The following is a 14,929-nucleotide window of genomic DNA, read 5'->3' as shown; positions in this document are numbered from 1 at the left end:
CATAACATAGCATAACATGAATTTGACTTACTAAGATGACTCTTTATATGGATTTTTTCACTTACAATACCATGGTTCGTAAACCAAGGGAAGAGCTCAAAATAGTCTAATTTATCCCATCCCTTTACAAAATAAGGGGATTTAACCTACCCTAAACCCCCTTTGACTCCTATAACTTTACACGAATGACACTCCACTCCTCAAAATGCGAAGACTTTACATGACTTAGAAAAAACTTGGACCTATGGGACCCCTACCCAATTGTCCCCCAACACAAATATGTGACTCTTCCTTGAGTCACTCAATCAGTACATCCTGAACCCTTTCTTTGAGCTTGTTGTATGCCAACTTCAATGGATGAAATGTCTTTGTGTAATGCACTGTAGCCTGTCAATTTTCCTCTACGAGCTTCTCTGTCATCAACCCTTCTATTGCTAGTGTTGGGACAAGAAAAAGGTATGATTTCTCTTCACTTAATGCTTCATTTATCGATCATCCTTATTATATTATCCCTTTTTATAGAATAAATTGAGGAAAATATCAAACAAAGTTGGAAGAAACTAGTTGGTGATAGAATAGACGAATTTAGTATGAAAAACTGATTCTTTTCTATCTTTATATGTAGATATGCGATTGGGAAAAAATTGTTCAGTTGGCAGGACAACATAAGGCCATAAAGGGAAAAGCCACGGTGTCTGGGGTAGACAAGGAAGTGGAAGATTAGCTCGAGTACTCTTGTTTTATCTTATGATCAGATTTTGTATTATGAAATCCTCTGGATCTCCTGATCCTGAGGATTTACTGTTATCCAAGTTTCCCTTTCATGTTATATAAGGTCGAAATGCAACTAGATGGCAGTGCAGACTTTTGATATGTAATTATTCTCTTTAGAGTAAAAATGTCATTAATTCAGTGACTCTATCAGTTGTTACTTTTAAGTTAATAAAGGAAGGTTGTGCTTGATACATCTCCATATTCTGAGTTTTTTTTAAGCAGAGGCTTCTAGCTACTTTGGGCCTAGTCACAACAAGTTCCACTACTCCTTTGCGTTATAGTTTACATTTAGTCCTTGTATTTGATTTAATGTTTAGTTATTTTGCTTATCGTGAAGATTGATGATATTAACCTACACTGTCGCTCACTTAGATTTATACTAAAATTGCAGATAATCTTAAATAAGTACTTTGATTAGAATAAGTGAATGTATGGTTTATTGTTGTTTGATCGAATGAACGTTATCATAGATCTTAAGAAACAACTGAGTAAATTCTACAGATTGCAATATAGAATGTTTATCATTTAGGAATCTTTTATACATGTTGCTATTCACTTACAGATTGTTGTTCAATTTCCGATTGTTATTGCTATTTAGTAATACATATTGATTTGAGATGAGTGGTGTTGTTCAATAATCATAGTTGCTTTAATAAATTAAGTGTGATTAGTCTCAAGCCTATTTTAGTAATTCTCCATGTAATTCTCATTTGAATCCAACTTCCAATTGGCTTCAGAACAAGTTGTATGGAATTACATAGGGTGTTGCGAGCATTCCTTTCATAGATAGTTTCATTTTAGAGTTGTGTGAATTGTACTGAATAATTGGAATTTAATGATTGCAACGATTCATCATTAGATAACCTCTAACTTCACTGCACATACTGTGTTGGCACTCTTGAAATAGAAAGACTTACCTCTGGTTGACAACTGATGTAGGGATTAAGATTGCCTATAAAAAGACATCTTAGTGAGCCAAAATTTTGGTGTCATTGTCAGGGAGAGTGTTCAAAGTGATTAATTCTATTTCTTTAATGTAAGAAAACTGGGTTTTAAAATGGAAGGTAAGAACCTGTGTACCTAGTAGGTAAAGTGCTTGCTTACCTGCCCACTTTACAGCAAACTTTTAGAGGTTAAATAGGAATTTGTTTTATGATTAACTAGATATTAAAAAATAGAGAAAGAACAGAATCCTCTACCAAAATCCAAAAAACCCAAAGGATCGTTGAACCTTGGGAGAACAACCTTTATAGATGAAATCATAAGAAGAGCAGGGTCTCAAGCATGAGTAGGATTCCAGGCTATACCTGGAAAAAGTTCTACTGCCATCCCTCAAGCAACAAGCCCACCATCTGCAGCTCATGCTAAGATTCAAAGCCAAGTAGGAAGAGCAGAATAGAGTTTTCAAGCTACAATAAACCTAACCTCTGATCCTCTAAAGGAGGGAAAATCATGTAATTTACGAGAAGGAAAAGGAGAAACTAGTGGGGTTGCTGAAGTAGAACCACAACTGTTGGAACAAGGACCTCCTGCGATTCAAGACCTAGGTAGTGTTGTAAAACCAGCTCGGGTTGCTAACTCTCTATTTATTATGGAAGCACCCCTTGAAATTCCTGAAGACTATTGGCATATCTTTGATCAAATGGCAGAACAACCATCTTGAGGTCAAAAGTAAACCTTAGAATACCCCATCGTTGATCAGGTGGCCAATGCCCGTATGAAGACTATTCCTATGCAGAACATCCCAACCTTTCATGGGATGATCACAGAGGATCCCGATGCTTTCCTGTTTGATTTTGATGTCCTCTATAGAGGGCACGACTATACCACTGACTCCAAAAAACTGAAATTATTCCCTTTCCACTTTGAAAGGGTCATATTTAAGATGGTTTATGGGTCTAGGTGGGTGAACCATCAATTCTTGGGATGAAATGAAAACTTCCTTCCTTAAAAGATATCAGGACCTTTGTAAAACTAGGGATCTGAAAGATGAGATTTTCAAGATGACTGCAAAAGATAACAAGACACCAGAAGAATATGTAGAATGATTTAATTATAATTTGCAGAGATCTCCACACACTACCCTGCCAAAAGAAGTCCTAAGAGCTTTATTGATTAAAGGAATGAAAGAAGAATGGATAGAAACTCTAAACTTAATGGGAAAAGGGGATATTTCTCAAGAAGAGTATGATGAAGTCATTCATTTGTGTATCAGGTGTTCACGAGGAAGCGCATGTACAGGAGAAGCTAACCAAGATCCAATGAGCAGAGGAAGAAAACCACATAGTGGAGGTATGACAGGGATGGAGATTGACAACCTCCTGGAAGATTTTAAGACGGATATCTTTGGCACTCTTACAACATAGCTGGATGTTCTACAAGCCAAACAAAAACAAGCTTTAGCAAAAAAAAAAATTGGCCATCTTCTACCCATGTTGTCGAAAGAAGCACAGCCAACGGGAATGCCCATTAGACATGGTTCAAATGTGCACCATTTGTACTAAGGATCAAAGAATGCCCATTAGACATGGTTCAAACATGCACCATTAGTACTAAGGATCACGATACTGAATAGCGTCCATCATTACCCAAGTTGAAAGCAGTATTCAAAGAAGAAAATGAGGAATCAAAACTGGTATATTTGAAGAACCAGTGTCAACAATGGCAAGCCAAACCTACAAGTATGTCGCAAGATGCATCCCAATTTTTTCCTTCATTGTAGTTTAACCAACAACAAAACCTTGGGGTAGCTTGGAGAGGCCAAGCATCCTACCCAAACTGGAAAATTCCACCATTCCCTATGACATCCTGGCCAGCACAATCCTTTCCAGGAAATGGTTGGTCGAATTCTCCTTTTACTCCTCTCTGGCAAGGCAATCCCTATCAATCCCAATGGCCTACCTCCACCTCACAAAACCTGAATTGATCTACAAAGTGGTAGTGACCTCTAAGGATATCTAATATACCTACGAGAATAATCCCCCAACCTTAGACTGCATTGTCAGCTCCTTATACATTATAGTAGAATTCTCAACCTCTTCTACAACCACAATTACCAGCTCATCCAAACCTGAATCTAATAATAGGCCAGTCCAGTTGGTACAGGTTATTGAAAATCTAGAATATGAGATTGAGCAAAAAGAATGTAATGAGCTCAGATTGAGGTCAGGTCAGGTCATAACCCCTGAGGAAAACAGGGACTAACCTTCAATTGAAATTTTAACTCCACCAATACATATTCCATCATTTGTACATGTTCCACCACTTGTAAATAATAATGAACTAAAGAGAGGGGAATAAATAGATCAACATGATGACCCTGAAAAACTTATGGTCACTTCACCTCCATTCCCTGAAAGGCTAGTGATACCTAGACTGATCACTTATCCTGATTTTGATCTTGTAGGGGAACTAAAAAAATTGTGTATTAAGATTCCCCTCCTCTAAGCTATTCAAGGCATTCCCATATATGCCATGACCATTGTTGGCTTGTTGGGGCTTGGCCTAAGTTCAGAAGTGTTTTTAGCCAAACAAATCCCACACTACTGACCCTTTTGGCAATAGTCTGCGGAGCGCGGACTAAAGTCTCACTCGAGGTAGTAGGGGAGGGTGCTGGAACTAGGTTTCCGCATCCTTGGGATGCCTTGATGAGGTTTGGTGGGGCCATGACCCGATCTGCACCCTCACGCCACTCTGCACTGCTGTCAAGCTTCCACATAGATCCGCAACAAGGCACTTCTTAGAATCTTATTATTAATGTGTTTGTTATAGTCTGATCTAGTTCATAAGGTCTTTAATCAAGCATTCAATAAATATAAATAGTGCACGCAAACATATGCCTTACAAATATGCATAAACTCAGATCATAAGCATAAACATAAAGATCGGTGACCATATACACAATAATTCAGAAACACTTATCTTTTATTAATCTCCACTTCGGTACAATCCCATTTCACCCTACACACTCAACTGCAGGGGTTCACACACACAGTTGCAGACTCTACCAGGCCTCTATGCACACAGTTGTAGAGCCTACTCTAACTACTATCAACCCTAACTCAGACTCACAGACTCAAAGCAAAGACAAGCGTAAAATAACTGCATTACTAAAAAATTTGGTCGAAAGGGATAGTAAGGATGCCAATGAGACGGAGAAAAACAAGAATAAAAGTATTGATTATGCTAAAATTAAGAAGTTATGGGCTCAATGCGATAATTGCGAGAACTTACTATATCTCAGATTCTTGAGAGAGAATCAAAGTGTTTGTAAAGAATGTGGATATTATCTTCATAAACCCATAACATTAAAAAACTTCATCAAAATAACTACCCTCTTGTTATAGACATTTTTGTGCCTTACAGCTATAAGCATGAAATGTCCATAATCCAAGGGATCCAAAGTCCCTAAAGATGTTGTTACAGCTCCTAAAGGAACAAGGTCAACCAATGACAGCTTCTCCCAAAAGTTCTCCACCAAAAACCACTCAGAAACAGTCAATTCAGGATCAATTCAAGTGCTCCACTAGCTGCCTGCGTTGCAAAGCACCCCAGTACACTGTCTAGGTGCGTTGCAACGCACTTGAATGCACTACCCAAGTGCGTTGAGCGGGAAATGACAAGTGGCAGAGTCATTCAACGAGGTGGAAAGACCATGGAAGCTTCCAGAATCTTCTCCAATGACACTTGCCTCACTGAATTCGACCAATTGATGAGTAAGAGGCTCTCAGTCTCCAAGTGGAAGCAAGAACTGACAGAGAGAAGCCACAAGTCAAAACATAAGCTGACTCATCCTCTCTGCTTACATCTATATATGGATCCCTCATCCCAGAGATCCAGGGGCTGGAATTTTGTACTTTGCAGAGAATTGATGTTGGTTTGAGATTGATATTAGTACATTGGGTGATTTATGCTTTTTTGGAGGAGAGGAAGGGATTCCTTTGCTGGTAGGTAGATGCTGGATCGGAACTCACTTGGTTTTATCTCCTCTTGGACTTTCTTATTCTATCAATAAACTATTTGAGTTTCTCCTACATGCTGTGTATCAATGATGTTTTGTTATATTTGCATGTTTAGCTTAATCTGATCTTGAGCTTTTTATGAATGTATATCTATATCTTCGTGTAGTTTCTCTCTCTTGTGATCTTGCAGGAATTCGGTGAAGCTGGGCCGGTAAGGGAGTAGGGAGCTGGGAGCTATTGAAGAGAGGAGCGATTGGATCAACAAACTAGCGAAAGACACAGGTTAGTTACATCCTTCCTCCTCATTTACATTTCATAAAGAAGAATACTTAAGTAGTTTTCCTTGTTTGTTGCTAAGGCACTATCACACCTTAGAGTGGGATAGGGGTATTCTGAATGGATACTTTTCTCAACAACAAATTGGTGACTCTGCTGGGGATCGTATCTAGTTAGTTTATTTGTGTTTCTATTGTTGTTCTTCTCATAAACTTAGGAGTGGAGAATCGAACTGCATTTTCCATTTACAAATGCAAAGTAGAGAAATGCCACTCTAGTCCACTCACTGGGCCTGTTTATGATCTGAACAAGCTGATCCACAAATGCTCTAACTGCCCTTTGTGATAGCTCTTAGTCCTCCTTTAAATCATCCTTCTAATTGTACCTTATTGATAGCTTTTATCCGGCCAAAAACCTCAGATGAAACTGCAAACCCTGACCCAGAACCCAGAGACAACTCTAATTTCTGCTTCAGCGCAGGCTCTGTGAAGAGACTCTGCATTTCAACGAAGGTCCCGAGAGGGCTACTTGCGCTGCAATTCAGTTTCTCTGTGCTGCAGGTGCGCTGATCAGCCTTTGCCCTGTGCAGCTGTGGTTCTTTGCATCCTTGTGTTCAGTTTTGTCTCTGTTTTTGCAGCCTGTTATCAGTGTGTATACCTATCTGAAAACCCTTTTCTCTGCCTTAATTCTGCCTCAGTTGTATAAAGAAACTGTATTTGTGTACTTGTTACATCATTTGCAGTTTCCCATTACAAAAGTAAACTAGTCATACTGTCGCTCTTAGATCTAGACCTGTCGTAAGTGTCGTTTTGATCTTAGGAGTAAGTTTGTTTGCTGTTGACAGTTGATTGCGCTTTTACTTTTGTCTTTTGGTTTGAATTTATGAATTTATAGTGTCGAAACAAGTGTTTACTTCAAAATCATAAAGTGTCGTAATCGTCTTTTTGATTTCAAAAAGAAACTTGTTTGTGCTTTCACTTGAAATCGAATTCAAATTTGTACAACAGCTTTCTTTTTAGGCATCAATATTAAGAAAGTGAAAACAAATACATGCATTTGTGCATTTGCATATTGATAGTTTGTATGGTTTGATTTAGGAAAAGTGCATTTACAGTGTGCTCTATGCTCTTTGAGAAAAGTTTGTCTTTCTTTTCCCCTTGTAGCTAGGATTTTAATTGTTCAAAAGAGATAAAAGCTTGCTTATCATCTTTAGGAATTGTATATACATCTCGTGGTGATCCAAAAAGGCAAACATCTAAGAAAGATCAACCTAAAATAAATTGAATGAACTTAACAACGCATTGTAACTTAACGCACAACATAGAGGTCTAGGCTAGAGACGTGTTCCAGCGTCGTAAAACCTGGTGACTGTCGATCTCGCTGATGGTTGGGTGATTCCTCCTGAGAGACGATAAGAACCAGTACGGATTGTGCTCCCACGTACCATCGAGTATATATTGGCAGACCCCTATAGGCATAAAAACTTTATCCATAGGAAGCCGTGTCGTCCGCCCTACTGATCGCAATGCACTGAACACAACATTCAGGAAGATTGACCGCCCGTACCTTAAAAAGTATTCTGCGGTTTTGCGAAAGGTTTGGCACACCCTCTACCTAGAACTCCAGAGCAGTCCCTTTCGTTCCTTTTCAGACTCCTTAATGGAAAAGGTCCATCTGAGCTCTTGTCACTTCAGGCTCATTAAAAATCGAAGGAGACTAGAGTCATCTTTTGCTTTTTCTCGACTCTTTAAAATTGAAAAAGCAAGTTGTGTCCAAGCGTCGTTAAAATTTATTTTAAACGGAATATTCATACCCTTTTTCCTGCGTTGATCTTTAGGTTGAGAAAATGGAGCCTACCAACCAAGGAATTCCCCTTGGTGGAAATCCTAGTCCCTTCTCCTCTTGGGGAGATGTTGGTGCACCCCATATGACCACATTGTCGCTTCCAGGACTGACAATTGGCTTGCCGGTCTGGCTCTTCTCAACCAATGTCGTTCAGAACACCACTATTCCTGAACAGTCGAATCAGCAGTTAGACCAGTCCAAAGTTACCCACCAGCCTTCTACTTCCTCTAATTCTTCCTCTCCTCCTTCCTCTTTTCTTGACGGGACTGGTAAAGCTAAAAACCAAGTTCCTAAGGAGAAGAAGGAAAAGAAGAAGAAAGAGAAGAAGAAGAAGGAGCCAAAAGCGACTGGGGGCAAACTAGTGTCGTCTAATGAAAATCCACACACAGCACTGACTAGGCCTAAATCGCCATGTGTCATATGCAAGAGAGACCACTTTCACAGAGATTGTCCCTGCATTCCTCGGATACTAAGGGACTGGTCTCCCCGTTTGCACAATCCGGTGGCGTCAACCTCTGATAGCCATGTTGAAAGCACACCGTCAACTAGCGAAAGTGAAGTCCCAGGACAAAAAGGGAGAGCTAGATCTCCCTGTAAACTATGTGAAGGCAATCACGCCATCCACCGTTGTCCCTTCTTAGACGAAGCTAAAAGATTTTTGGATGATCGTCCGGTTTCACCGTTACGACTTCCTCCTGGATATAAAAAAAACTCTTGCCAAGTCCTTCGTTAGTTGAGAATCCAGTTGTCCTGCTCAAGTGGTCAGTTGAAGCGCCGGTCATTGAAGATGAACCAGCTGAATCCATACCCGATGAAAGTCAAATGGTCGAGGCGGCAGTTGACCCGGTCTTGCCTTCAGAGGATTTATCTTCGAATGACACAGTCATTGAAGCGAACAAGGATGACACCATCCAGATTCTCTTCATCAACACAGACTCCGACGAACACGGGGGCAATCCACCCATTCCTTTATCGCAGGAAGGAAGTTCGTCAGAGCGATACCCGGTCGTCTACTCGGTCCCACCACCAAGCAACCTAGTTGTCTCCTTCGACTGGAACCAACTAGGCAGACCCCGTTTGTCAGCAAGCATACCATTCCGAATTATCATCCAAATATACAGAATGGTCATGGCTGGCACCATCATTGATGAGGGGGCATCTGTGAGTATCCTTTCCTCTATTGCTTGGAAAGCGCTTGGTTCGCCATCGCTTTTGCCTGAAATGAGGAATCTGACAGGCTTTGATAAAGGAACTAGTCGACCTTTAGGGATCCTCCCCAATGTGCCCATAACATTGAAAGGGAAGACCGTCCAAATGAACGTGATGGTCATTCAAGGACCCTTGGATTATAACCTACTCCTTGGAAGAGACTATATATATTGCATGGGAGCTATCGTCTCCTCACTCTTTAGAGTAATGTGCTTTCCGCACGAAGGAAGAGTGGTCAAGCTCGTGGACCAGCTTTCATTTCCCGGATCACGCATCGCAAATAGTCATATACCGTCCCTAAATGGTCTCTTCACGCAAGAAATGTCTCAACCCACGGTCCGTCCTCCCGATGAGCGCGAGTAATTCGGAGGGATATGACTGGAACCCAGGGGGCATGCGTCCTGGTCTGCTTCGGCAGGAAAACTTTGGGTATAGGGTAGGTTTCCATAGGAGAATATGACTAGTTTGTACCCCGTCCGTGATTGGAAGAGGGGTTGTTCTAGAATAAGATTCTTTTGTCAAAGTTATGTGAGTTGGCGGGCATCGTCACACACCTTTATTTATCTCGGTAGACATCATCGAAGAAGTGTTTTGTTTGAAAGATTAATAGAACAATCTTTGGGTAACCTGAAAGATGTAGGCCTCTCTCGGTAAAACAATCGTTTTGGCGGAAGTGAAGTAGAGGTAACCTTGAAACTCTGTTTTATACCTGGGGGCATGCAAAACGTTTGGAGTGCAAGCAAGGGGCGGCTATTTATTTTTTAAATTTTTAGGTCCTCCCTTTAAACCTGTAGGTCTAACCCTTTAAACTCGTAGGATTAGTCGTTTCCGAACTTGCATAACGAAAGGATTCGGGGCAAAGCTTTGTAAGGCGCAAGATCCATAAAAAATGGCATCTTATATGAGACATTCTTATAATATGACTGGATAATCGAGCAGTTTTAGCACATAGTTCATGCTTGTTAAAAAATAAACATAAGATCGAGCAAGTGTTTCAACCCACGTTTAAGCTCGTTAAAAAATGAACTATCCTCTGGTAAATAACCACCGTGAATGTAACATTATCAGCCATTAAAGCCTTGGTCGTGTTTGCACCGTCACCTCCACTTTTCCATTGGCCGATCGTTCACCTCCATATGATTGTTTACCCATTTTGAGGAACAACTGCGAAGAGTGATTTCACTAGCCATCCTTGTGACACTGCCGTGCTTGGAAAATTCCAACCCTTACCTGGAATCAGCTGCTACCCATTTTATCACTCGTTCCTCAAAAGACGAGTCTTCTTTAAGCTCTTTTCATCTGACTCGTAAAATATGAAAAGATTGCCAAGTTTTGGCCTTCCAGCTCGTTAAAGCAACCGGAAGTGCTATCCCTCCTCTAGATTTTAATCTTTTTGGACCTGAGGGATTATTGCACAAAAAGATCAAGCGCTTGTTTTGTTTGGCTCGTTAAAACTATCGAAAATTCATCCCTTCTGTATTGTTTTATAATTTTTCGGACTTAAGGGATTAGATGACGAAAAAGGACTTTCGGAGTTAACTTTACATACCTTTTCAGACTCTCTAAAAATGAAAAGGACCGAGTTATCTTTGTCGTTAGACTCGTTAAAAAGATTAATAGCGAAAAACTTGTCGACATCAGCTCATTATCCAAGAAGTTGATCTAGGAACACCCCCTTCAGTACTTTGAAGCTTGCATGCCTCAATGGCAAGTTTCTCACTTCCGGCGACAGGTATACATCAATGAACTTCGACCGAAAGATTTTGCATGGTGTTCGACGCCAAGTCCTTTATTCACACCACGTGAATTGTACTGTAGTACCTTGAGGGTCATTATCATTATCGATGATTCCTCTCGCGCTTGTTAACAGTTTACATCATTGACTGGTAATCAAGCGATGTCTTTCCATGTTCGACTTCAAAACATTTCTCACATGGATCGACTTGTACTTAGAGTGAAGATCGGACGAGATTGAAGACCCCGGATCTAGTTTCATCAATCCGGGCTGCGATATATATTCAGGAAAAATAAAGACATTGACATGTATAGCACTTCAGAACAGATAATCATCCTACCAAAAGGATGATGATTTCATCAGAATCATCAGTCTACCATCAGACGATTGTCTGTCCTATGTACATAAAAATGAATTTATAAAGCTGAGCATGGGAATGCCCACCTCAGCTAGATCATGAAAACAAAATGAAAAATAATGTATTGTATTGTATCTTATTACAGGTCTCCTCCCAGTGTTGAATGAACTTCGGATCCTCCTAATAAAGCATTTCACCCGATAAACGGCCTCATACTTTAGGGGGAAACTGTTATAGACATTTTTGTGCCTTACAGCTATAAGCATGAAATGTCCATAATCCAAGGGATCCAAAGTCCCTAAAGATGTTGTTACAGCTCCTAAAGGAACAAGGTCAACCAATGACAGCTTCTCCCAGAAGTTCTCCACCAAAAACCACTCAGAAACAGTCAATTCAGGATCAATTCAAGTGCTCCACTAGCTGCCTGTGTTGCAAAGCACCCCAGTACACTATCTAGGTGCATTGCAACGCACTTGAATGCACTACCCAGGTGTGTTGAGCGGGAAATGACAAGTGGAAGAGTCATTCAACGAGGTGGAAAGACCATGGAAGCTTCTAGAATCTTCTCCAATGACACTTGCCTCACTGAATTCGACCAAGTGATGAGTAAGAGGCTCTCAGTCTCCAAGTGGAAGCAAGAACTGACAGAGAGAAGCCACAATTCAAAACATAAGCTGACTCATCCTCTCTGCTTACATCTATATATGGATCCCTCATCCCAGAGATCCAGGGGCTGGAATTTTGTACTTTGCAGAGAATTGTTGTTGGTTTGAGATTGAGATTAGTACATTGGGTGATTTATGCTTTGTTGGAGGAGAGGAAGGGATTCCTTTGCTGGGAGGTAGATGCTAGATCGGAACTCACTTGGTTTTATCTCCTCTTGGACTTTCTTATTCTATCAATAAACTATTTGAGTTTCTCCTACATGTTGTGTATCAATGATGTTTTGTTATATTTGCATGTTTAGCTTAATCTGATCTTGAGCTTTTTATGAATGTATATCTATATCTTCGTGTAGTTTCTCTCTCTTGTGATCTTGCAGGAATTCGGTGAAACTGGGCCGGTAAGGGAGTAGGGAGCTGGGAGCTATTGAGGAGAGGAGCGATTGGATCAACAAACTAGCGAAAGACACAGGTTAGTTACATCCTTCCTCCTCATTTACATTTCATAAAGAAGAATACTTAAGTAGTTTTCCTTGTTTGTTGCTAAGGCACTATCACGCCTTAGAGTGGGATAGGGGCATTCTGAATGGATACTTTTCCCAAAAACACCTCTATCCTTAGAACATTTCTCTATTTATACCTTCCCATGGTTCGCAGACCATGGGCAGGCCGACTTTCCTTATATTATTTTACATTATTTTTGGGCAGACAACCCTTTGACTCGACCCATTATAGTTCGCGATCTATGTGCTTTGTGAAACCTTTACCATACTTTTACCCAAAATTGTGGGCTTGAGCTCTAAACCCTTACGCGGGGGACCCGCTGCTCAATAGGCCACCAACATAATCATTGTGATTCGTCTTGAGGCACTTGGTTGGTGTGGCGATCTTCACTTAGAGTCCATCCAGCAACTTCCATGCTTCTCTTACATCTGTCACACATTCTTCCGTTGTTCGTTGTATCAATTGTGCTCGGTGTTCTAATATGTTGTAAGAGGCACCTTCCTGCCTTGGCACATATGTGTCTTGTAGCTGGGTCAGCTTCCCCTCGATCATAGTGGTGATCGTGAATGCTTCCTCAAGGCAAGGCTGGATGCACGCTTTGAGCCTAGCTTCTTGTTGTCATGCGGCGGCCACCTGCTCCTTTAGAGCCTAAGCCTTCCTCATCATGACCAAGTGCTAGGTGATGGTGACAGTTTGTGTAGTCCCCTGGACATTGTCATAAGCCTACTGCAACTCCTATGCTTCTGTCTCTACCTGCTGTAGCATTGGGTCTTGTTGTAGTGATGTGAGCATAAGAAGGGACTAATCCAACAATCCTGTGTAGTCATGTATACTGCACTCAATCACTTCCAATCCTGCTTGAATTCCATGGCTATGCTGCTTTCTAATTTTTGGGTGTGTAGTAGGCTACGCCTTCATCCTCAGCTCCACGATATGCAAGTATAGATCCCACTGAGCTTTCACGGCATACTCTTGGACCCTACGAAATCCCATAGCCATGTGATAAATCCTTTCATCTGCTGGGAGTTCCGCTGGCACAACCAGTTCTAGTACACTATTACAGACCTCTGCCGCGACCTGTTCCAATCATTGCTTGTCTGCAACTAAGTCATCATGTTGTAGACTAATCTGTTTCAGATTTCCTTTTTTCTCCCTTAAGACCCAGAGGGCATGACATTCCCTGGTGTGGAGCTCAGTGGTCACCCCATCCTACAGCTAGTATAGGGTTTCACGTGGCAGGGTAGCCAAATTCAACCCCCAACCCCTCATGTCTCCCTCGGCTTCTGCTAAGACGACACCTACTAGTAATACTAAAGTGTTCATTATGGAGGTGCGCATCATCTGCTTCATTGCTAGTATACCTTCCACGAGGGTCAGAATCATCCCTCCTGGGGGTCACACCTGTAACGCCTATAATTGTGCCCTAAGCTCTCCCAACATAGTGGTCTACACTGTCATCAGATCCTATAAAGCACCCTTAGGGACATCACGCGCTGGTTCGCTGCTGTCAAGAAAATACTTCTCCAAGGTCTCTTTTGTCTTTGTCTTTTTGTGTGTGTGTGGCAGCTCCTGAATGCGCGACCTCTTGAATTGGGTTAATTTTGTTGTAAGCTCTAGGCATTCTTATGTCTCTGCTTCCCTCTGTATGTCCTACTCTGTGTACATTTCTTGATCTTCCTTGATCTCTTTGGTGATGGCGGTGGTCGTTGCTACTACTTCCTCTGTCATCTCCCACTACGAGGTGGATTTCTATTACTGTCACGTCCTTCATGCCATCTTAGTGATTTGCAGCTTGAGTTACTTCTTTCACTGATGTGATGTAATCTTTTCTAATTCGGCCAAGTCCGGGGCACACCATTCTGGAGGCCATGATGACATTACCTTGTAAATTGCATCGTCCATTGCAATGAATGAAAGCTTTACCCATGTTCGATTTGGATCCTTCCGCGCCTAGATATACAGAGTATGCATGCCCAATTTGAACTCAGTCGCGTTTTGAAAACTGTTGTATATTGTTGGGGATAATCGCGGTCTATGAGCTATCCATGTCTGGATACTCGCCTCCATAAATATCCAAAACACCTTGATCTTATGAACCCTTGTGGTGTCTTTTGTTACCCAAAGTGAGTTATATCTCACAGCCTCAGGTTGGTCTTTCTCAATGTTGGGAAATTGGTTGCCCGTCAGCAGCTCCCCTGCAACTAGCAAGATCGATAAGAGCAACCATATGTAGTGGAAAGTTTTACCCTTCTCCTGGTCTTCCCTACAATTTGTCGCAGAGAAACTGGGCCCAGTTGAACTGAACCCCTTTTGCACACTGCTCCGTGAGCACAATGACAGATGTTGGCACCTCATTTGTGCGACATTTTTGCATGAGCTTGCTGGCCAGTAACTGGGTGGCGATGCGCACCCCTCGGTCTTTGATACTTGCTATGACATACCCTTGCTTCCACTTTTCTAGCTTATATTTAGCCTCATGGCTTCTGCGAGGCCCACATTGCTACTCGTTGCTATTAGGGATGTAGGATCATTTCCTTAAGTAGGAAACTAGTAAATCCCGTGTATTAAATCAGTCATGATGGGAATTGGTTCCTCCAGCCATAGA

The sequence above is a fragment of the Pinus tabuliformis genome, chromosome 2_2, assembly GCF_031772625.1.
Source record: "Pinus tabuliformis cultivar Carrire ecotype Pingquan chromosome 2_2, CPIR1, whole genome shotgun sequence".
Taxonomy (NCBI): domain Eukaryota; kingdom Viridiplantae; phylum Streptophyta; class Pinopsida; order Pinales; family Pinaceae; genus Pinus; species Pinus tabuliformis.
Note: the sequence above shows the minus strand (reverse complement) of the source record.